This window comes from Peromyscus californicus, unplaced genomic scaffold, assembly GCF_007827085.1.
Source record: "Peromyscus californicus insignis strain IS unplaced genomic scaffold, ASM782708v3 Scaffold_11__1_contigs__length_118956290, whole genome shotgun sequence".
NCBI lineage: Eukaryota > Metazoa > Chordata > Mammalia > Rodentia > Cricetidae > Peromyscus > Peromyscus californicus.
Window position 1 is genome coordinate 41,175,437 of NW_026294402.1, and position 23,495 is coordinate 41,198,931.

At 48.5% G+C, this 23,495-nt stretch overlaps 1 long non-coding RNA gene across 4 annotated transcripts in view; it reads left to right on the forward strand.

Moving 5' to 3' along the window:
* The window catches only part of LOC128123177 (uncharacterized), a 286,853-nt gene that overhangs the window by 96,742 nt on the left and 166,616 nt on the right, over window positions 1–23,495 (forward strand). The window lies entirely within an intron of this gene.

The following is a 23,495-nucleotide window of genomic DNA, read 5'->3' on the forward strand; positions in this document are numbered from 1 at the left end:
CCACACATGCACATATACACAAAGACATGTGTGAGGTCCACACACATATACCCGCACACTCCTCAAACCCTCAAACTCACCTGTATGTGTATATACTTTAAATGCACTCATATAAGCACAAACATGTACCTTTTAACATACATGGATGCACGTGCTTTAAACACATCCACACAGACATACATACATACATGCACATCTCACAAACACACAAATACATGTCTATACTCCTAAAGAGACCAAACCATTGCATGTGCATCACACACACACACACACACACACATACACACACACTGAGATACATGCATATGTGTGTGTGTACTGACACATCTTAATCACATGCACATGTATATACACACATACACACCTCACACACACATGCAAATATATGTGTGTACATCTCTAAAGAGACTCAAACATATACATATGGATACCCATGTCTTAGATGCATGCACATGTATTGACACATCTTAAGCACACCCTCATCATCACTCATATGTGCCCAGGTACACATGCATGTTCTTCTTCGGGGTGCCTCTCAAGGTGATGCTGACACTCTTTTGGTAGTGATGTCTCCCCTACACCTGAGGATGTGGGGTTGTTACAGAGTCCAATTCTTATTGACTTTTGCAATAAATGCATCAACATGGATTTCACAACCTTCCCTGCTCCCTCCCTGATGCTTTGCTGAAAAGATGAGTGAAGGGTGCTGACTTAATCCAAACTGAGTGTGGTCCTTCAGCAGGACCAGTTTGGTGCCCTCTCTGGGTCTACCCCAAGAGCTAAGAAAGTCTCTGTGTGTGGATATTGAGTCGGAGAATGGAGGCAAGGGGATGCAGGAAGTGGCAGTTTGCCAAAGGAAAGTAGGGGGAAATAGCCAATTCTTGTAGGCTCCTTCTATGCACTCTACCATCTTCCTTCAAATTTTGGAAGTCCCTGAGGTGTATGAGGGGCTCAGGATGTGACTCAAGGGGTAGATTGCACAAGGCACTACTGATTATTGACATTAGTGAGTTCTTGGCTGCTTGTGTGAATGGACCCTCCTTTAATCGAGTTGTATCATTAGACTCACCATTCAGTGCAAATGATGTAGGTGTTAGCTGCCAACCTTGCAGGGGAGGATTACGGACCTCAAATAAGGTGAATGATTTAAGTGTACTGTCGGCCAATGCTGTGAGCATCCCCAGATCTCAATGGGGCAATACAGTTTCTCCAGCTTACGCCTCTTCAGTGGGAGTTGGTAGGGTGCTAGGATGCTCTACTGGAGTAGTAGTCTGGGACCCAAGCAGCTTCTGTCTTGTAGCTGTTCTGCCCATCAGGTTCTTGGAGCGTCTCAATTAGGAAGGCGGATGGAAAACAGTAAGCAAGGATCCTATGTGGTATACTTTTCTGGGCAAGACCTGGAGGTGGCACGTACCATTTATGGTCACACTGCACAGCTTAGAATATAGAGTCATGTGGCTGTAGGTGGTGACAAAGGAGGCTGGGAGATACAGTCTACTTCAAAGTGTAGGAAGAAGAGGAAAATGCAGATATTGGTGAGCCATACTCAGCATCACACAGCTAGAGCCCATTCTCAGATGCAGGCCTTGGCCTTTCAGGCTCTGTGGCCTCCTGTTCTATAGTTTACAGTGAAGCCTTAGGCTTTACCAACCAAGTTTGGTCCCTGCTTCTTGTTCTAGGTCTAGAAGTCTTGGCATGCATAAGATGAACAATTGGGACCATTGTGTTTAATGATTTATTTGACTTCTGTGTGCTCTGTTATGCACACTCTATATAATCTTCACTGACCCCTCATGAAGTAGGTAGGCCTATCTCCTGACTGAGATACTTACATCACAGAGATACTGGGCAGCTCACACAAGTTTGAGAGGTAAAGAGGCTGTGGGAGCGGTTTTTGTTCCAATCTCTCTGCTTTCCACTAGACTGCTATGGCTCCCACCGGCTATAAGATTGGAAGTAGGGTGGACAGAAAGTCACGCTTCTGACCATCAGGATGGGATACCCTGATGAAACTTAGTAAGCTGCTGAAGTTGTCAGGAGGGAGTGGGGTCCTTGCAGCCTCTTGGCTCTGGAGGACACCTGGAAAACTCTAGCCATCGTAGCTCATCTGGATTGATAACCATAAACTTGGGAACACTGGAAATTGATTTCTGGTTGTATGATCTTGGACAAATCCCCCCTGGATTGGGAGGTGGGAGGTGGGAGGCATTCATGCTGAGAACCATCTGTAATTGACAGTAACTTGGAGCATCTCACTTAAAGTCCCTGGAATTCGCTTCTTCTATCTTTTCCCCTGGAATTTGAAGACTGAAGCCCCTATGCTCATTCCCCATCTCAGCCTACTTCCTAATTGGTCTCTCAACACCACAGTGTCTCTTTTCACACCCTTCCTGCATATCCATGATAGATTAACCACCTTTCTTAGCCACACATACAATCTCCCCCATACTGCTCTGCTGCTCAACAAGCTATAGCTATCCCCTGCTCTAAAGTCCAGGTTCATCAACAGAGCCCTTGTCTTTCTTTGAACCAAGTGCTCATATTGCCTGTCCAGACAAATCACCCTCGATTCCCCTAAAACATACCAAATGCTCCCACCGTGATGTATTTTTCATCCTTGTAGCCCCATAACCAGGTGGCCCTCCTTGCCTGCCTGTGAGTGCCACCTCTAAAATCTTTCGGTTAAATTCCTACTCATTTTCAATCCTCTATCACCACCTTTGGGTGCCCATATAGCCTCCCTCTTGAAGGGCCTTTGCTGTGTGGCCATCCTTGACTAGCTCCTATCACCTCATTAGATGGCAAACTCCTCGAGGGGGAGATCCGAGTCTCGTGTAATTCACACCCTTAGATATCTAGACACATAAATGATCACAGGCTTTCTGTGATATGCAAATGGAAGATTTGGGTTTGAGGCCAAATGATGCTTCAACTCGGCATAAGGAGGCAGCCCTGGCATACGATCGGTAACTTCCTTGTGTCTATCTGCAGAGGCTGACTCTCTGTGTGCGTGGACTGAGATCAGATTTTCAGGCACTCCTGGTTGTATTTTCTTTGCCTACTGAGGAGACAAACCCAGATGTCCCATAGGCTAACCTGTCAGTAGAAGCAAGTGGGCAGGTACCTTTAGGGAACTCCTCAAATTAAGCTCTCTTGGCTTTTTGCCCACACTCAACCTTTTTATACCAGGCTGAAGCCAGTGGAGAAAGTAATAGATTGGGACTGGGATGCTCAGGTTAAGTGGGCCGCTTTGCGGAGCTCATCCATAACCCTGCTGGAGCCCAGAGAACAATACGTTAATTAGAGCCGACGGCACGGCTCCCATCAGCCATCCATCCTGCCTGTGTCTGCGGGGCCTTCCCCATGGACACGCCAGCCCACTCCCTACTCTGAAAGAGATTTATTCATTATCAATGTGTGTCTATGAGAAGGACCTAGTGGGGAGGGAGGGGGAGGGAGGGAGATGCCAAGAGGGACAAGATGTGAAAGAGGCTGATCCCAATCTGCTAGCAGCTGATGAATGGGTGTGTTTGGGGGCTGGAGATGGGGTGTTCCCAATTAAGGGGACAAAACAAGGCCACCTGGTTAGTCAGGTGAGCCAAGAGCAATGAGAAGAAATGCTGTGAATACGTCCAACAAGAAGGAGTCTCGGAGCCGGGCGGTGGTGGCGCACGCCTTTAATCCCAGCACTCGGGAGGCAGAGGCCGGCGGATCTCTGTGAGTTCGAGGCCAGCCTGGGCTACAGAGTGAGTTCCAGGAAAGGCGCAAAGCTACACTGAGAAACCCTGTCTCGAAAAACCAAAAAAAAAAAAAAAAAAAAAAAAAAAAAAAAAAAGAAGGAGTCTCGGCCAGGTTTGAATGCAGCCCTCTTTAAGCCCCCAATGGCACGAGAAAGAAAGAAGGCAAAGAGGAGAAAATCTGTTTACCCCAGAGCTATGTAAACCCAAGATTCTACTTCCAAAGCACCCCAAGAGTCCTGCTGAATGAAGAAATGACACTCAACAGGATGCAGAGCAATGGAGGCCAAATGTCAGGGGACCTCACTACCAAGGAACAAAGAGAAATATCACCAAGAAAGACCGAGCGTGGCTTCTGGGATTTTATTTTTATCTTATAGTATAGTGTATTTTTAGCTCAGGAGTTCTTCGAAAGAAAGGGGGGGTGCATTTCCTTGTTTCTGGGTCCTATTACTTGTGTATTGCAAAGCATTTCAGAGATGATGGACCCAGCTCTTTTCTAGGTTCTGCAGGAGCCTGTGGGGTGAGAAACAGACAGATCAGAGATGGTCAGTGGCTGCCTGGGCTGCAACCCATTGGTCCAAGATCTAACAACAATGAAGAGGAGTGTCCTGGGGGTGCAGTCACTGCCTCATACACCGGCTTCACAGAAGACTGCGTGAAACACCGTACGAGCACTAACATCACCCTACAACCCAATGGCTCCCCCAATCCCACAACTGCTTTTTCCAGAATAGTACTTTTGAGACTGTGATTATTGTAGAAGAGGTCAACCAGGAAGGCCGGGTTCCACTGGCACAGCTTCTTATTCTCGTCAGTCAAATAATTTATAGAAGGACACAGAAGACCAGCAGGCAAGCTCTTTATTGAGAAGACATTGGAGTGTTTGAGAAGAAGAGAACATCCATGCTGGGGAGCAGTGCTCGTGAACTTGGCAGTGAGAATCTCCTTGGGGGAAGGTCAGGGTATTGTTTTCTATGAGTTCAGAGACATTGACGAGAGGGAAGGGGTTCATTAGGGATGAATTGACTGGTTACACCTATATTGTAATGAAATAGTATACCACATTGTTTATATCGTGCTTGGGTATTTTTATTATTAATACGAAGCTGCAGAACATGTAGTAGGGCTAATGTCCTCTTGAAATAGTCCTTCCTGATGGAGCACCCCCAGTAGAAGGTCACATATGAATCCTTTTGTGGGGTTTTAGGACACTGCACATGCCCCAGGTGCTCTTTAGTTGGGGATAGTTTGGAAGTTCCCCAAAAATATCCAGGAGGGCTGAGACCATCTTCTTTTGGAAAGAGGAATGGCTGGTTTGTCCTGTATACAAGATAAGGAGGTGAGAGTATAGTGAAGGAGTTGGCCACCGTATCTGGGCCCCGCCCTCTGGCTAGCAGCTCTTTCTTGATGGTGGGCCAGTGGAGTCCATTGCACAGGAGCCCTATTACACAATCAGGAGCTCGGGCTGCATGCCGTGACCACTTAACCTGGGTCTGCATTTCCTCCAGATCTCCATGTGATTTATGTGGATCCTATAGCTTAAGAGTTTATCAGTTTCGTTGCGTATCCCACTCTGGGGTGACAGGATACTTTGAGGAGAAAGCCAGTGTAGGGTCCATTCACTGGCTGGGTGACTTAACACCTCTGGGCTTTAGTTCACTCATTTCTCATATGAAGGGACTGAACTAGTGCAGGTAATTTTTGTTGTTTTGTTGTCTTACTGCGTAGTCTTGCTTGGCCTGAAACTTGCTATGGAAATCAAGCTGCCCTCAAACTCCAAATGATGCTCCTGCCTCTGCTTAGAAAATACTGGAAATACAAGCATGCCCCAGCATGACCAGCTCAGACCAGTTTCTCTCTCTCTCTCTCTCTCTCTCTCTCTCTCTGCCTCTCGTGTGTGTGTGTGTGTGTGTGTGTGTGTGTGTGTGTGTGTGTGTGTGTGTGTGTATGTGTGTGTAGATGTAACCAACTGTCTTTTTAAATAAGAAACACAGAACCTATGCAAAGAAGAAAGCCAAGAGGTCAGAGCTAAGAGCTAAAACCTTACCCTTCCTCCTGTGGTGGTCCTACCTCTCCAAACCAGAGCTATTTTCTGTGTTAAAGTCCTTATATAGAATTTCTGTTCTGACTTCTCATTGGTTGTAAACCCAACCACATGACCGCCTCGTCATGGCCTATCTGTATAGACCTCCAGGTTTTCCATGATTGGTATTGAGATTAAAGGCATGTGTATCCAATAATGGCTGTATCCATGAACACACAGAGACTTACCTAGCTCTGCCTACCAAGTGCTGGGATTACAAGCGTACGCCACCACTGCCCTGCTTTCCTATGGTTTGCTAATAGCTCTGACCTCCAGGCAACTTTATTTATTAACATACAAATAACATTTTAATACAAATAAAATATCACCATATGTGTGTGTGTGTGTGTGTGTGTGTGTGTGTGTGTGTGTGTGTATGTGTGTTTAAGCCAGAAGTCAGTAAGCGTTTCCCTCTGTTACTCTCCACTTTATTTATTTGAGACAGGGTCTCTCAATGAACCTGGAGCTCACCAGTTTGGCTAGACTGTCTGGCCAGTAAGCTAGTAATCTCCAGGGTTCTTCCTGTCTGTCTCACCAGGATTGGAATTATGGACGCTCACCACACACATCTTTTCACATGGGTACTGATAATTCAAACTTAAGACTTTGTGCTTGTGTGGTAAGTTCTTTATTGACTGAGTCATCTCCCCAGGCCCAGGTCAGTGAAACCTCAGGAAACTTTAGCCATCAATGGTCACTTGTAATCAAGGACAGTTGTCTGTGTAGAACACATGATTGCACTTTTAGCAGGCTCCCTACTGATGGTCTGGCGAACCCCACCTTGAGAAATGCTGATCAGACGATTTCTGAGGTTTCCTCTGATTCATACATTCTGGGGGCTCTTCTGGCCAGCCTTAGTACAGGATTAGCTGCCCCTCTGTCATGCATCTTCCATTGGTGGGAAGACTCATGTTCGTGGTGTGTGCTTCTTCCAAGTGGACAGACTTGTCCCATGTCATATCTGACTTCTCCTAGTCCTAGTTAATGGCACTTTCAGAGCATACCCTGGATGGATGAGCTAAGCCCTACAAAATGCACGGAAGGCAATTCAGGCAAAGTATTATCAACAAGATTTAAGAAGAAGCCCACAGAACACAGCAATAAAACCTGGAAATAACTATTCATTTCCTACCCACAAAACGTCTCATTTCCGAGTCCATAAACGTTCCCCCCTCCGGATCCCAGACCCATCTGTTTTGTAAGCGTGTATAATTATTAGCATCATAAAGTCAGTTTCTATACCTAATGCAATTATCAGGAGCCAAAATAATATCAGGTAAAGGCTGGGGAGAGAGGAGGATGCTTGCTCACTGCAAACTCGGACTATTTCTTAAAAGAGAGAGAAGTAGTCACATGAGAAGATAAGGATTCTTTATGGTGAGATTATGCTTCCTGTGGAGTCTTTGGGGACCGCTTCGCAAATAAGACTGAGCTGGTTCATTTCAAAGTAAAGAGCAGCTCCTTGGCATGTGCCATGGGCTCAATTACAGTTGGGAATCGGAAACTGGGGTCTGTGCTTCCTCTGTGACCAACCTAAAGCCTCTCTGGAGGCTCTGGGAACATGGCCTTCCCTCCAGAGGCATGGCCAAAGCTAGTCCATGTTTTTCCATCCCTTTCCCCGGCCTCTGGGGAGTTAAAGACAGCAAGTTTACAAAGCTTGGCTGAGAATCTAGTCTGTGGTGAGTTCCCGATTCAGAAAGAACTCGGGCCTCCTGTCTTGGTGTCTGGTCTCAGTGGCAAGGCTAGTTAGCTACTCATGGAATGAATGAGTCAATGGATGAAGTGATGGATGAGTGGAGAAGGTACAGATGGCGACAGCAATTGCTATTACAGGAGAAGGAAAGCATATGCCGGTTCCTCCGCCTATGTCTTATTGTGCTGGTGGGAGGTAGCATACGGCTCATCGAGGCATTATGGAGAGGCTGGCTTTTATTTACTTCAGCATCCTGACCACTAGACCGGTCCAAATGGAGTGGCCGTCTTTGCACAGTGGTGAGTTCTACATTACTGCTGATTTTCAAGGCTGAATCTGGGCGTCCCTTCTCCAGGCATCTCATCCAGGAGTTGGAGGTTAGGTTGGAGGGACAAGGAACAGAATATTTACCAAAAATCTGCTAGGTATCTGACTCATCTAATCTCACTGAATTCACTGCAAACCAGAAGTACATGCTCTGATCTCGATTTCTTAACATTAAGGAAAGCAAGCCCAAAGATTCATGGAACCAGTCCATCATACCAGCTACTGATATGCAGAGCTAAGATCCAAAGGAGGGTCTGCCTTTTCCAAGGTTCAGCACCTTCCACAAACAACTTGAAAGGCTATCTAAGCCTTAGGATCTGTAGTGCACTTGTTGGAGCAGAGCTGGGTGTGCCCGGCTACTGAAAACACAGGCTGCTACCACGGCTGGCTGAATGTTGGTCTGCCTTCTGGATCCATTGCTGAGGATTCAAAGCTGTCTTAGGAGGGCCTGGAGTGGGGGTGTGACCGTTCTCCATGCCCGTTGTCTTTTGGTTCAGATGGGTTTGTCAAGCTGCCCTAGCATCTTCTCATCTGCTCATCTGCCAGAATCCAAAGTCAGTCTGATGGTGTAGGGATTTCATTCTACGGTCCTGAAATCTGTGGCTGGTCTGGGCTCCCTCTCACCCCACGTGCCCCTCTGTGGCTGGGGAGCAGGCTCCTGTCTCCCGATCTCTCTCCAAACACATTAATGGATGAAAGGGGAGTGTGTCAGTCCACAGGGCAGAGCAGTGGGCTGGGGATTCTGGCTGTTGTTCTGTGGCTAGTTTGTAGCAATGGTGAACCCCAGAGGCACCCGCAGTGCAGTCTGACAGAGATGGGAAAGTTGGACCGATGGGCTTTCTGAAGTGTCTCCGCAGCCTTTAGAGACAGCCCCATCTAAGTGTGTTTTCCTCCGGTCTCTGTCCCTTGTTCCCCATGCCAGGATCCTCTGCTTTTCCACCAGATCCCTCATGCCTATTAGCTCTATCTCTAGACTTCTTTGCAACTATATGGTAGGTGAAGAGGAGGGGGGCCGGGAACCACTGGCTGTGGGCACCAACATGCCACCTTTCTTTCTTAAGGCTTCCCCTTTCTTTGCTTCCAACATTTTTTTTTTTTTTTTTTTGCCTCCAGTAACCTGCAGTCTGGCTTGACACGGTGCTAGGACAGGCCCTGCCAGAGCAGGGCACCAGCCAAGCCTCCGGGAGGGCTTCTGCTTCTGCTGATAAGTGCCTTGTCTTTTCCCTCCCCTCCGGCAGGGTGGAGATGCCCTCCCTTCAGAGCCAGGGAATTAAAACAGGGAGCTGGGCTTTGGCAACTGGCCTTCTCTCTGGCACTCGGCCTGCACTGTCTCCATGGGTTGCTCTCTCAGACTCACTGTTGCCTGATTAAAAATGATTCCTTCTCGCAAGACAAAATAGGGTCTTGTCTGGAGTCCACCCCAAAATGAGATAGAGACTTGGCATTCCAGGGCCTCAGAACTCAGTCCACAGGAAGGAAGGGCCATGGGGGCGGGTGTGGGTTCCCCTTCAGGTGAGGGGAAGGGCTGCATGAAAAACCAATCTATCCAGGCTGCCTTAGATCCATTTCAGCCTTACCTATTTGAAGAACCACAGACAGGGAGAGTGTCTTAAACCATGAAAGTACAAGCCAGGTATGGTGGCACATGCCAGTAATCCCAGCACTTTGGAAGCTGAGGTAAGGAGATTGACATGAATTTGAGGTTATCCTGGGTTACACAGTATGTTCCAGGCTAGCCTGAGCTACAGTGTCTCAAGCAAAACAAAGCAACAAGCCAAAAGCACTCAACTTGAGAGCTCTGAGGGCAGAAGTCTGTTATCAAGGTGTGACCTGAGGGCTTGGATCCTGCAGAGAGAGGAAGGGGACATTACGGGTGGGGGTGTGTGTGGTGGGGGATCTGGTCTGGGTCCCTCCATTGGGTTTGTAGATGGCTGCCTTCTCTGTTTTTCCATACTGACTTCCTTCTGCGGGCTTCCCAATTTTCCTTTTGTGGGGGTCACCAATTACATTAGTGTGCTCAGCCTGTCATAACAAATACCAGCGATGGCATGGCCTAAGCAACAGCCACTTCTTTTCCTACAGTTCTGGAGGCTGAGGAACCCCAGATCAAGGTGGGAAAGTCTCTTTTTGCTTGCAGAGGACCATCTTCTCCCTGTGCCTTCACATGGGAAAGGGAAGATGTCCTGAACCTCTGGGAGGGTACCAGCACTAGCTATATTAGATTGGGGTCACAGGCCCTGCTTCCAACGACTATCTCTTTGAGGACTGAGATTCAAGATGAGAAATATTCAGGGAAATAATTCAGTCCTCGGTTTCAGTCATTCTGGATGAGGGCACACCCTGATGACTCCACTTTAACTTGACTATCTTAGTAAAAAGTGTCTCTGTAGACGGATACATTCTGAGGTATTGGGGGAGTTACAATGTTAACAGAAAAATTTGGTGGGAGACAAAGTCAGTTTATAATACCCAGTTTCTGGAGACTTACTGAATCCCAGTAGAAAAGAGATTAGGGACACATGTGTTTCCCTTCTTTGGCCCTGCTTGGTTTTCTGGGGACAGGGGACAGGCAGAGTCTCCTCAGGAGCTCCCTGGGCCGGGCCTTGGTATCCAAAGCTCTTTCAGCTCCACTCACTGTCCCCAGAGTCACTCTCAGTTGCCATTGCTCATGTGGTCAGTTTTCAGTGCCACCACTGCCCAGCCAGCCACACAGCCCTCAGAGGGCAAACACAGAGCAGCGTGGTTGCCCTTGCAAGAATCCTTAAGATATCAGTACAGAGCAGCCTGAGAAAGTTCCTGGGAAAGGAACGACTTAGGAAGGTTCGGGCCTGGAGTCTCTTCAGGGATCAGGGGAGGGGGGAGGGAGGAGGAGCAGGAGGAGGTAGGGGTGAGAATTAACTCAGCTCTCCCTGTTCTAAGCTCACCATAGCTGCTGTGGAGGTAACCTCTCTTCACATTTTTCTTTCCTAATAGGATTATTCCCCCAAACATCTCAAGCAAGAGAAAGACTGTTTCCTTTTTAATCTTTATTTAGAGTACACAAAGACAGGAACTTTCCTTTCTGGGTTAAGTAGCCTTTACATCTCCTTTGTGCCCATTATTTCCTTGTAGAAATGCTCTGGGTTCCTATCATCATCCAGAGGTACCGTGACTCTGAGCCATGGAAGCGGGGAGGCGGGGCGTCGTGGTGTAGGGATGCCTGTTCTTTCATCCTTCCTGCTGGCCTATCATCGGCCGGCCGCTCTGTCTCTTGGTATTGTCTCAGGATTCCCTGGCTCTCCTCACCTATCTTTCAGCATCTTTGTGGAAGGGTTAGGAATCAGAGGAGCTCACTTGCCCTGTGAGCTAAGTGGTGGAAATAGTGGGGGCAAAAAGAGAAGCTATGGACCAAGCCTCTGCCATGTGACTTCTGCCCTGGCTACAGTGGCCCTGCTGATGCATAGGCAGAAAGGCCGCATGAGGCTTCACTATCTCCATTTTAAAGCAGAGACTGAGAACTGGAAGGGTCTTTGCAGAACACAGAGCTCGTCTCCCTGCTGGATGTCCCAGTACTGCTCAGAGGCCTGCTGTTACAGTTCAGGACCTGGACAACACTCTCCTGTCTCTGTTAGACTTTACAGCTTAGCATGCTGGGATATCTCTGAGTAGGGGTTGGGTCTCCCTGGATAAGTCGGGGCCCTCCAGAGAATACAAAACCTACGTATTTTACATGTTACATACACAGATGTATATATGACACGTATAATAGCATGAGGAACTGGCTGGAATGACTCCGAAGGCCGGCAAGTCCCACACTGAAGACTGTGGATAGCTGAGGGTGTGAGTTCCAGCCCCAAAGCTTGAGAGCCAGGATGAGTTTCAGCTATGAAAAAACCGGACGAAGTGTCAGGCAGAGAGATTCTCGGTTCCTTGGGAAACAGCTTTGTTTTTCTGCTGAGTTTGCTCTGCTCCACGCTCCCCTGACTGGACAAGGGCCCTCTCACACTGGGAATGTGATCTGCTTTACTCCAGCTACCAGTTCAAACACGGTTATCCCGAAACACGCTGACACCTCTTAGAATAACGTTTGACCAAATAATGTTTGACCAAATACACGGCACTCCTCGGCCCACTCCAGTGCACAGTTAAAATAACCAGCCCACTTCCTTTCTGTCATTTCTCATTGGACTGGCCCCCCTTATTTGGTGTTACAGGAGTGGGCTCAGTTCCTCTGTGAACCCAGAGTATCCAGCGGTCCAGCCATTTATTCCTCAAGAGGGACCATGACACCCGGTTGGGAGACTGTCTGCCTTCTCCCGTAGTGAAGCTTTCAGCTCCTCTTGCCTCAGCTGGCCACATGGGATGTCTGCCTGCCCAACTTTCCATGCCACTTGTGTGGCCTGGCTGGACATGTTTGAGCTGCTTTGGCAAGATATATCAGAGCCAGTAGCTGGCTCTCACGACAGCGGTCCTCTCTTCTCTGTCCCATTCTTCTTGTTCCATCCCAGAGAAGTAGCAGTCGGGGCCGATAGGAACCTGGGACTGACCTGTGGGGAAAGCTCCTCACTGTCTGCTTCTGCTCCTGGTCGTGTCTTCAGAGATGGAGGTGAAGTGGGTCCCCACTTAGATGCCTAAGGCTCTGTGGGCATCCTGTCCTTTCGGCCACCGTAGCTCCAGCACAGCTCACCAGTCTCAGCTCTATATAACCACAGAGACGCTGACACCGAAGCGTAGCCTCCATCACAAACCAGTAACGTAGTTCTCAACTACAGGAGCAAGGACTTGACTCCAGCCCGGGCGTACCCCAGGCTGTGCTGGCTGTGATGTGTGGGGTGGAGAGGCTATGTATGGGTAAGGGGGAAATAATTTCACCATTAACAGTGTCACCCTTCTCACGTGTACCAAGAGCCCAGCTGGTGGTCATCCTAGGAAGTCACTATAGGTTGGACACTACTGTGACATCTTCAGGACACAGTCAATGAGGTGCCTGGAGTAGATGACTCCTAAACACCACATTTGACAGTGCTGGGATCTTTGGGGTGACAACCTTCCAGTAGACAGGAGGATCCCCACAATGGGTGGCTATAAAACTCCTTTATATTTGCTGCCTGGAGAAATGAGAGGCCCAGGGTCCCCGAGTACCTCACAGTGCCCAACTCCTTCCCCAGTGCTGGCCCTTGCTGTGGGGGTTGGGGGTGTAGGCACAGCCTTTGCAAAGGGCATGGCAGAAGTGAGGCCGCTTCCTGTTTGTCTGGGCCCCTGCCAGCGCGTCCTGCCGAGACTGGGAAGGGAAGAGCAAACAAGAGGATTTTCATATGGTCTTTGCGGGCCTTCCACTTTGTTTTCCCTTGGAGGGAGAGGCAGCCACGATTCTAAATCTTGGCCTGGAGGAGCTGGGCAAGAGAAATTGGAGGGGAGGATGGCTTATGTGAGATGAGGCGACTGAAGCCCTGCTAAGCTGATCTGGCGAGCGCTTGATCTGAGCCCTGCTCAGACAAGCTTCAGCTTCTCTGGAGAGAATGCAGCTGACCTTTCTGGAGGCTGTTGCTTCTCTTACAATGGACTTTTCAAAGGAACTGTCATTGGTGTGGTGTGCCGGGAGAGGACCACCCGACACTCCCTGAGTACCTACAGAGACAGGGCCCTTACTACCTACCTTCCCAGGCCACCCATTTCACCACCATGCAGGCTTTCCTAACAGTCTGCCGCCATCCAGGTGGGTAACGGGAACTTCCACCCAACATTCCAGAGGCTCCGGAGACATCCAGACCATGGCACCTGTCATCCGATCCCACTTGGGTGATGCACTCCACACTCTTGCTGGGGATGGGGCTGGCTGCTCAGTATTAGTCATTCCATTTCCTCAGCTGGACAGTAAGCTGCTGCCAGCAGGGACCAGATCATCTCCATCTTTTATATCCCACGTACTCACTCCCAGCAGGGCGAGCATATGGCGAGCCTTAATCACCACATCATGGAACTAGGGAAGGAAGAAAGGAAATGGAGAGGAAATGAGATCTGCCCTCACTTTTTTTCTCTACTAGACAGTGGGTCCCCACCCGGGGTAGAACGGCCAGTGGGTGCTGGGGGGGATGGGTAGCTCCGTGGGTAAAGTGTGTGCAAGCATGAGGACCTGAGTTTAGATATCCTCGGTATCCACGTGAAAGGTGAGCATGGCAGGTGTACCTCTTAAGTTAGTGCTTGTGGGGGATAGAGACAGGCAGACTCTCGGGGCTTACTGGCCAGTCAGTCTAGCTGAAATAGAAGCTCCAGGTTCAAAGAGACCCTGTCTCAAAAAATAAGATGGGGAGTGATTGAGAAAGACATTCAGCATCAACCCCTGGCCTCCAAATGCATACACATGGACAGACAGACAGACAGACACAAAGACACAGACACAGACAGACAGACAGACACACACACACACTGATCAGTTGTTCTTGACAGAGGTGAGCAGCACCTTGGCATGGAAAACAGCTCTGGGCTTTGCTTTCTGTGCCTAGGTGCCTACTCCGGGATTCTTTAAAGGGCCCAGTACAGTTCTTTGTCTGAGTTTAGGGAAGCTGGGCAGGTCTCGGATTTAGTTATGGAGATTCCAACTGTAGCCATGTCACTGTGATAACTAATTTCCACTGAGAAGTTTCTTTATCTGCAGTCTCAGTGTGCAGCTTCTATGATGGGCGGTTGGCAGATGAGGAACCCGAAGTTCAGAAAGGTTAAATGATGTGAAAAGTAGGATTTGAATCCATATCCCCTAGGTCTGCAAGCTCAGATCCTCTTTTTGCTAAAAAACATCAGGCTGTTTTTGTTTGTTTTTGTTATTGTTGTTAAAGGTAAGTTAGAGCCAATGGCCGTGGGGCAAGGGAAAGTGGGAAGGGTGTGGAGTGAGGATGTGCTGGTGGAGGTTTTGGACTCTAATATGGCAACACATGCTAAAATCTCATTTGTTTCCCAGGCTGCTTGTGGAGCTTCATCCTTGCCCTGTGTCTTTTATAGTGAGATTCTGGTCTCTTAGCCAAGGACTGTTTCTTTTCCCGGGAACTGCGTAACGATAAGGACTTCCAGGAGTGCCCTGAGCAGGTCTGGGAGAAATCTAGAAACCAGGCAGAGCAAGGGAAGATTGGGCTTTAAGGAGGTCACCGAATGATCATTCTGCGAACTTCATTGAGCAGTTCACATGTTCTAGGAGCTGTGCTGAACTCCACTGGGTTGAAAAAAATAGGGAGTTCTGATCCCCAAGATCTTGTAGATTGTTGGGGAAGGCAAGATTCCCAACAGATGGGAGTTCCTCTCATATAGAAAGATGGGCAGAGGAGGGGGAGGGTTGCTGGAGATGGTTGGGCAGAGGCACACACCTGGATTCCTCGGTGGAATCCTCTACCCCGGCATCCCCCTCAGGTCTGGCTCTGAGTTTAAGTCAAATAGCTTTGGTCCCCAGTTGCCTCCTGCCTGCCACGTTCCAACTCAATCATTCTTTGAAATTTGGAACTGGAGCTAAAACGCCTTTGCCCTGTAACGGGATTTGCACAGTCTCCACAGCAGTGCCCGCGTCGCTCATCACCTGCTGTTGTAATCTGTACCACTAAGCCTGCAGCTAGAGGCGGAAAAGCTTAACTCGTTTTTCCTGGCACGGGAGCCATATTTCAGGAGGGGAGCTAATCCACAGCCCATCTCCACACACGGAGGCTCTCAGAGGAGGTACCCATGGCAGAGAGGGCACTGGCTCCTTCCTTCCTTCCCAGAGGAGCTCTGAAGATCATGCTCCTCTTACACAGACAGACTGCAGGAATTGTGGTGTCTGAGGCTGAGGGTTAAACTGCTCTGGGGACCTTCTCAAGAGTGTTGGTGGCAGAGACAAGATGGCTAATCTTCCTGGTGATTTCGATACCTAGGCTGAATGGGCCTCCATATCTTCTGCACTGGAAGAGTTGACTCTGTCTAAAGTACTAGACAAGTGTTTTTTGAGTGCCTGTGTGTATACGTGTGGTGGACACCTACCCAGGGATGCTGATTAAACACCTAGCACATTTTCTAAAACCCAAACAACTGCTCATGTTTTGTTGTCTTCTAACTTTGTCTTAACTCTTTGTGCTTCGGAAGAATAGAGCCCAGAGTGAGCAGGAGTTTACTGAATGCTTGCTGGAGCCCAGCTCTTTTTGAGGCACTGTACTTAAAAGCACGAGGTGGGAGTGGGGGTCCAAACACATAGGCACTAAGTGGAAAAGCAATCTAGAAACAGAAAAAAAAAGTTGCAAATTCCTTAGAGACAGGGGCCAGGTATGTGTGCATCCATGCACCCATTCGGTGATCGTTCAGAATATATTTACTAAGCCTAACACATGACAGACGCTCTTTATTGATGCCGACAGACACCAGAGCTGTCCTTGTTCAAGTGGAATGCACTGGAAGGACTGGGCAGTGAATGGAATTTGGCTTGACCCAAGCAATGAGTTTCTGAGAGGCTGACTGACCGACGTGCAGTAGGTTGTGAAGAAGTAGGTTTCTCATCTCTGGGAAAGTTATAAGTTTAAGTAGAGGCTTTGGTAGGCAGACCTCTCAGATGCAGAAGAGAGTGTAACATGTCCTATAAACGCCCATTTATCCCTCTCCCCTTTTCCAGTGCACCCTAGTATCCTTCAACTACCAGCACCCATTTCTTCCTGCCAGAGAACCTTCTCTGTTCACTTCTCTGTTCACTTCCTGATGACAAGCTGGAAGTCCCAAGGTATGTCCAAGGCACTTAGGAGCAGCCTTCACAGTTGTCTGAAAGGAGCCAGTATGCAAATGTCCCAGTCCCCTCCTCCTTGTCACTGCTTTCCGGAGTTGCCAACAGCGTGAAGCTCTATTCCTCACAGTGGACATCTCCTCGTGATCGGCTTCCTTGCCTGTCTTCCTCTTTGCCTTTTTCCTCACCTCTCTCCCGGTACTTCTTGGTTTTACTTCTAGAATGATGACCTTGCACTTGGTCCCTGGCCTCTGCATCTCCTTTTTGAATAACCTGAAGGAAGACAAGGGTATCTTACCCTGTGTGGAAGCTGAGACCTCCAAGGGTCCCCTCCTTCCATTTCTACTTGGATAAAGAAACAGTGTCACATTGAGCCCGGAACTTCTCTCCTCTGCTGGGGAGCAGAGTGTGGGGCATTTGTCACTCATCTGACATAAGATGTTCAGCTTGTCTTCCTGCCAGGTCAGGAAGTCCCCTGAAAGCATTTGGTGGCAGCTACTTTAGGGATGCATGCCCTAACTTCCATTCCACCAGAGCTCAGGCTTGGGGGATCAGGATGCCTCGTAGACACTTGTGGATACGGGTCTCCTTGATCTTTGGACTTCTCGGTCCGTGCTAGCTCTGGGCAGGGCTGAGCCCTCATATCTACCATTCCCAAGGACCTCTGTTTCACACAGTTGATGAGCCAAGGGTTGGGCAGGCCTAGTCTGAAGGTCTCTTCTGTGTCACCTGGCTAGAAGGCATCGAACTAAACAAGCAACTGGGCCAGGCTAATTGCCTGCCACTCTACAAGGCTAGGACACTGACTTGAGCAATGTCTACCGTACCTCCACAGACAGAGTGTGATGAAACCACACTTCGTTATGGAGGCAGGGAAGGAGGACGGAGACAGCTTATTCAGTAGGTTTGGTGGACTCTGCGATGGCCACCAGGTCCTCATCAGTGAAGAACTTGCTGGCCAGATGCTGGGAAAGCAGTCTGCACTTAGAACCTTTAGGGGACAATTCAGTGGCAGACAGTCTCCTACCCAATCAAGGCTGAGACCCTTTTGGGATTGCTTACACTCAGTAACAGATTGATACATGAGTTGATACATGCCATCTGGCTAGATTTGGGATGGCTCTAACAGTCCTTTCATAAGGGGCTAGAAAGATGGCTCAGTGGTTAAGAACACTGGCTGCTCTTGCAGAGGATCCAGCTTTTGTAATACTCCTTAGTAAGTACCCTCTTGGTAAAATTCAGTTCAGAGGTTGCTCTCAGTGACCCTACCTTGGGACAATGGGGCATTGTCCTTGCTGACTCAATTGAACCTCTGAATCAGTCTGCTAAACCTAAAATTATCCATTTCTAAATTGTACCTTCCAGAAAGTCCTTGGTGCCTTAGAGAGTGAAATGGGATAAGGCCCAGCTCTTTTTCCACTGGTCTCAATAAATTGACTGTGTGTGTGTGTGTGTGTGTGTGTGTGTGTGTGTGTGTGTGTGTGTGTGTGTGTGCATGTGTGTTACAGGGATTAGGGTACTAGGCCCTGCAGGTCACACACACATGCCACTACATCCTGGAGTGCACTGATGCCCCTTGTCACCGCATAGCCACCATATGCAGGCAGACATCCTTCAGAAGATGTAGCAGTTACAGGCCCCCGAGCAGCAGAGTCTTTCTGTCCCAGGCTCATTCTTACAGCTGGGACTATGATGGGAGCTCGCTTTATTAGATCCCATTATAAATGGATGATTTGCCATCTCTGAAGATAAATGGGAAGCTTAATGCAGAGGTACCCTGTCTGGGGAAACTGGAGAGTTATGGATGTTAGCTTTGTAGCTTTGTGAAAGCACTTTCTTAGGGAAACTGAAATGACCAAGATGAGATTGAATTAGTATGTACTGGTATGAGCTTTTTCTCCCCCTATCCATCTTGATTTTTTTTTTTTAAAGGAATAGATTTGCCTCCTGTGTGAACAGTTTCATAAAATGCAAAGCTGAATTTGGGTTTGGTAATTATCAGGGTTGCCTCCTGGTGCTAAGGAGGCAGCTGCCCAGCTCAAGTCATCTGTGGAGGGGGTGAAGGAAGCGCCCTCTGCTGGCTTCCCTCCTGGTGGGGTCTGCTTGCTCCCACTCACTGGGCTCCCGGCTCCCACCAGGTGCTTCCTTCACAGGGTGATTAGCACCACTCTCCATTCCAGCTGCAGGCTCCTGGATTCTGCTTCTCTGAGTCACTCTGCCACGCACCCTCCTTATTACCCTATCCCACTCTGAATTTCCGACTCAGGTTCCCAATTAAGAGGTAAACTTCTTGCTTCTTGCCAGTAGGCAACTCCATCCATTCAAGACTAAATGCTTGAGGTATAAAGATAAGGATGTGGAGACTCCTGCCCTTCAAGAGAAGGATCTAATGGAGGAAACACAGATGTAGATAATGCCCAAACCAGTGCTCCATGACGGAGCTATGTGAGCTGACAGAGATGTCCCATGTTTGTGGTATATATTGTGGTCCCTCCAGAATAAGAAGGGATGGGTGTCTGGGTCTTCAGGCAACTGTCTTAGGATCCTGAGCAAATGGCTTCTGAGATTTGAGCCTTGGTGTCATATTTTGTAGAATCACAATGTGCTTCTAGAATCTCTCTAGAATCTAGAACCTCTCTAGAACCAAAATATCTGCTGGCCTAGTCCCACTTCCTCCTGACATAGAGGAAGGAAGAAAGGTGGTCGTGGCATGTCCAGGCTCATGATAAGGGAGAGACAGACTCGGGACTCTAACTCTCCCTTCCTGACTTTTTGACTCCAGCAGACTGTTACAAGCTGTGAGGGAGGGAACAAGTATTAAGAGAGAACAGACGACTTCTCTTGAAGCCTCCCATTTATGCCATCACAGACTCAAGACCAGGTTTGAGGCCTCATGTGTATTTGAGGTTTACAGGTAGAGGGACGCTTATGGGTGATATTGCTCAACTACCTAGGACCAGCATATACCACCATGGTCAGTGTCTGTCCCAAGTGTCTTCATCACCAAATAATTCTAGGAGCAAGGCACAGAAAGAGACAGAATGATATGTTCCCCAGTTTACCTGGGTCCCCAGATAGTGGGAGCACTGAGAATTCCTGTCCCTCCGAGACTTTACTAGGCATAGGAGTTATCTTCTTGGGTGGTCCCCATCAAATAGTGAATTCCAGCAGGGCTTCTGGATTAATCTTTGAGTCCAAGAACTTTGTAGTGATGGAGAATAAAAAGGGATAGCTTGCCATGAATGGACTTAGCCTCTCCTCTGCTCCACAAATATTTATGAGCACAGATAGCATCTAAAGAAAGCTGTGCATGCATGGCTGGGAGCTGGGAGGCCTGGAAGCAGTTGGCATCAGGTGAATTCATTAGAAATTTAAAGCACAGACTATATAGTTTTCTCTATATATATATAATTCTAAGCACTGAGTCTACCCCAGGTCCCAGAGCACTCTCTGGGGATGCTGAGCTTTGCAAATGGGAGGCTCTTGATCACCCTGGCTTCCTAACGTGCTCCATACTAAGGTGTGCAATGAGTCCTGTAGTGAGTACCCATCAGGACCCTGGCAGAGCCTGGGACTCACCTGGAGAAAGCTCCAGGGTTTTCTCCACTTCAGGTTTTCTCATGTTGGTGAGAGCCTTCTAGCCTTTTATGGAGCCACATAAAACACTATAAATACCAGTATATTTAAACCTGTGTGTGGTTTCTTACTTTGGATGGCGGTGGCGGGGGGGGGGTGAGGGTTGGGGGGAGCGTGTTGAGAATTTTTTACTCACCTTCTTTTAAAGATGTTCACCTTCTTTTAAAATCTATAAATTTAAATTTATTTTTTATTATTTGCATGTGTGAATTTGTGTAATGTGAGTGTGGGGGCACGTGCATGCCGCAGCATGTGTATGAAGGTCAGGACGACTTGGTGGAGTCTGTTCTCTTTTTCCCCCTTTCTGTAACTTCTGGGGCCTGAACTCAGGTCATCAGGCTGGTGTGGCAAGTACTTTTATCTGCTGAGACATCTCACTGGCCCAAGTGTGTGTCCTCTTAGTGCTGTCTTTAAGGTCTCCTCCTGGCTGTCGCAGGTGCTAAGCTTGAGGAACATTCAGGATGATTTCTGTCCTCTTCCTTCCTCTCCCCACTTGACTGAGGAGAGGCCAAGAGATCTGAAGTCCAGTAGGGACTCATTCAATGTCACACAACTGTGGAGAGGCCAAGAGATCTGAAGTCCAGTAGGGACTCATTCAATGTCACACAACTGTGGAGAGGCCAAGAGATCCCCAGTCAGGTAGGGACTCACTCGATGTCACACAGCTAGTCAGCAACAGGGTTGAATTGAGATGTCTAAATCATCCGATCATTTGCTCAGAAGGCTTTTAGTAAATTCTTAGTGGGTATCCAGGAACCATGATAGCCAAAGGACAATGGAAGACAAGAAGACCCAGTCCTCATCCCCAGCGCCTGCCTTTGAGTGGGAAAGAATAAACAAACAGTCCTACCTATCCTTTCCTACATGTCATGAAGGAAATGGCAGGGAAGCCATATATAAAGTGTGGGTCACAGAATGGCTGGAGAACCAGGGATAGAGCTAGGGACCGAGTGTCCCAGGCCAAGGAAACAGCTTTCACAAAAGCTCTGGGGAAGCAACGTTTGTTGTCGAGGGCAGCGTGGAGGAACCGAGTAAGTGAGAGAAACTGGGGTGGGCAAGAGTGGAGGGGGCAAAGGCAAGGTCAGTGGCAGCCCTTCTAGGTCTACAAAGGACTCTGGGTTTTAGTCTCGTTCCCACTATGCGGCCTGAGTGGAATAGCTGAGTTCCCACGGCACCGTGCAGAAGAGGCCGAGGGCTGACGAGCATCCGAAGAAACATGGGCTTGACTGTTCTGAGAAAGGAGCTCTGAAGACATGAGGAAAAGTGGTGTGGCTGTTCTGGTGAAGATGGGCTTAGCCCAGGGAAAGTAGTGACGACCACCTCAAGAGGCAACACAAAGAGAGCTTGGAGAGGGAGCCCCAGAGTTGGCTGAAGAGGCTGGCAGTGACAAACCAAGGGAGTGGTTTCACCAGCCCCACTGAGGGCATTCAAGATGGAAGGAACCCACCTTGGGTATAGGTGTGCCAAGCGGATCTGTGGTTAAGCTGGGTTTCTGTGGTTTACCTCCTTGGGTAAGACTCCCATCCCCAAGAGTCCTGGCCAGTAACTCTGCAAGGCAGACAGAGTGTGTGCAGTGTTAACATACTTTTTACCTGGTAGATGGTCACACATGGGCAAGGTAGCAGGACCAAGCCCAGAGGTGGCTTCAGTGGATGCGACAGGAAGGGAAGGTAGGGAAAGGGAATGGGAAGCTGACGCGGATGGAGAGGGCCCACCATTCCCCCCTGGCAAGTTGCCTTCTCTGGCTGTGGCAATGAGGCCATAGGATCAGCCCGCACACCACTGCAGGGGGTGTGAGTGGCATCAGTTTGGCGATGCAGCCTGTGGATCCTGCCCTTTGGGCGACTCTCCAGGCAGGACTAACAACTTGGTTGACAGTGTCGTCTCTCAGGGCGGTTCCCATCATTGAATGAGACCATGGAAACGAGGCATGGAAAGCAGTCAGCATACTGCCTCAGACACTGGGTGCTCAGGGCACGGAGGGTCTAAAGCTCCACTCTCTTGACTTGGAAACGGATCCTTGACCTCCCGTTATTCAATGTCTTCCTGCCCTTTTTCGTTTCTAAATTTTTATTTCATTTTGCTTTAGGTATATGGGTGTTTTGATTGCTTGTATGTCTGTGCTCCACCTGTGTGCCTACTGCCTATGGAAGCCAGAAGAGGGCGCCATATCCCCTGAAGCTAGAGTCATGGATAGTTGTGAACCACCATATTGGTGCTGGGAATTCAATCCAGGTCCTCTGGAAAAACAGCCAGTGCTTAAAAGCCATCTTGCCAGGCCCCATTTTCTGGTCATTTAAGAGACAATAGTATCATATACGAGACTCCAGTTATCTTCTTGGCATTGGCCCAGAGAAGACTCTAGCCAAGTCACTGATTTCCAAATCTTCTCTCTTGGTAGAAGAGCTTGTCCTAGACCAGCTTCTCCGCAGCACACTGCTGATCCAAACAGAGGGGGCCTGCATTGGCAGAGCGAGCCCTTCCTTTTAAGAAGTCCGGGTAGGTCCAGACCCCGGTAGGGTCTTCTCCAACTGAGTTTGGTCTGCGCTCTGTCATGTAGATCAAATAGTTCCACTTTCTCTGTGTGCTCTGAAGTTAAAAAACAAAACAAAATAAAACCAGAAAAGCAACACCTAGAAGAGCCCTAAACATATTATCTCAGAGGTCTCTGCTGAGATAATATGACTGATGTTCTGTGAGTCGTCTTTCAGCTTCAAAACCCGCCTCTTTTGAGAAATTTGCCCTACAACATCATTCAATGGCATCTCCCCCTCCCCTTTCTGGCCCTTCCATTAGTTATTAGCTGCAATGTCCTGGAATTCATTCATTTATTTATGCTTCTTAATATGTGACCTGCAGGTTGTTGCCCATAACAACGACAATGGCAACAGCTACTGCCATTTATCATGCATGCAGGTGCCTGGTAGACACCTTAAGAAGCAACCTTGGGAACCTTGGGACTTTGACGGCTTCAAGCGCTTGCTAAGAGTCAACAACTGAGTCAGAATTTGGACACAAGTCTTCCTGGCCTAGCTCAGTCTAAGCCAGTTAAACAGCATACGGTGTTCTGTGTGCCCTATTAGACTGTGGGAGCCCCAGGAAGAGCCTGTTTTCTGCATTCACCCCATCTCCCTTTATTTTAAAACTCTGCTCAGTAACAAAAGTCAAGGTTAGTGTTGGGTATGCCAGACACCTTGGTTGAAGTTGAAAATGTTATGTACAACTTTTCCCCCAATCCAGGTTGTAGACAGAGAAGGGCACAATCAATTTCCAACCACCTTCCTCTCTTCCTTCCTTCCTTTACTTTTTAGT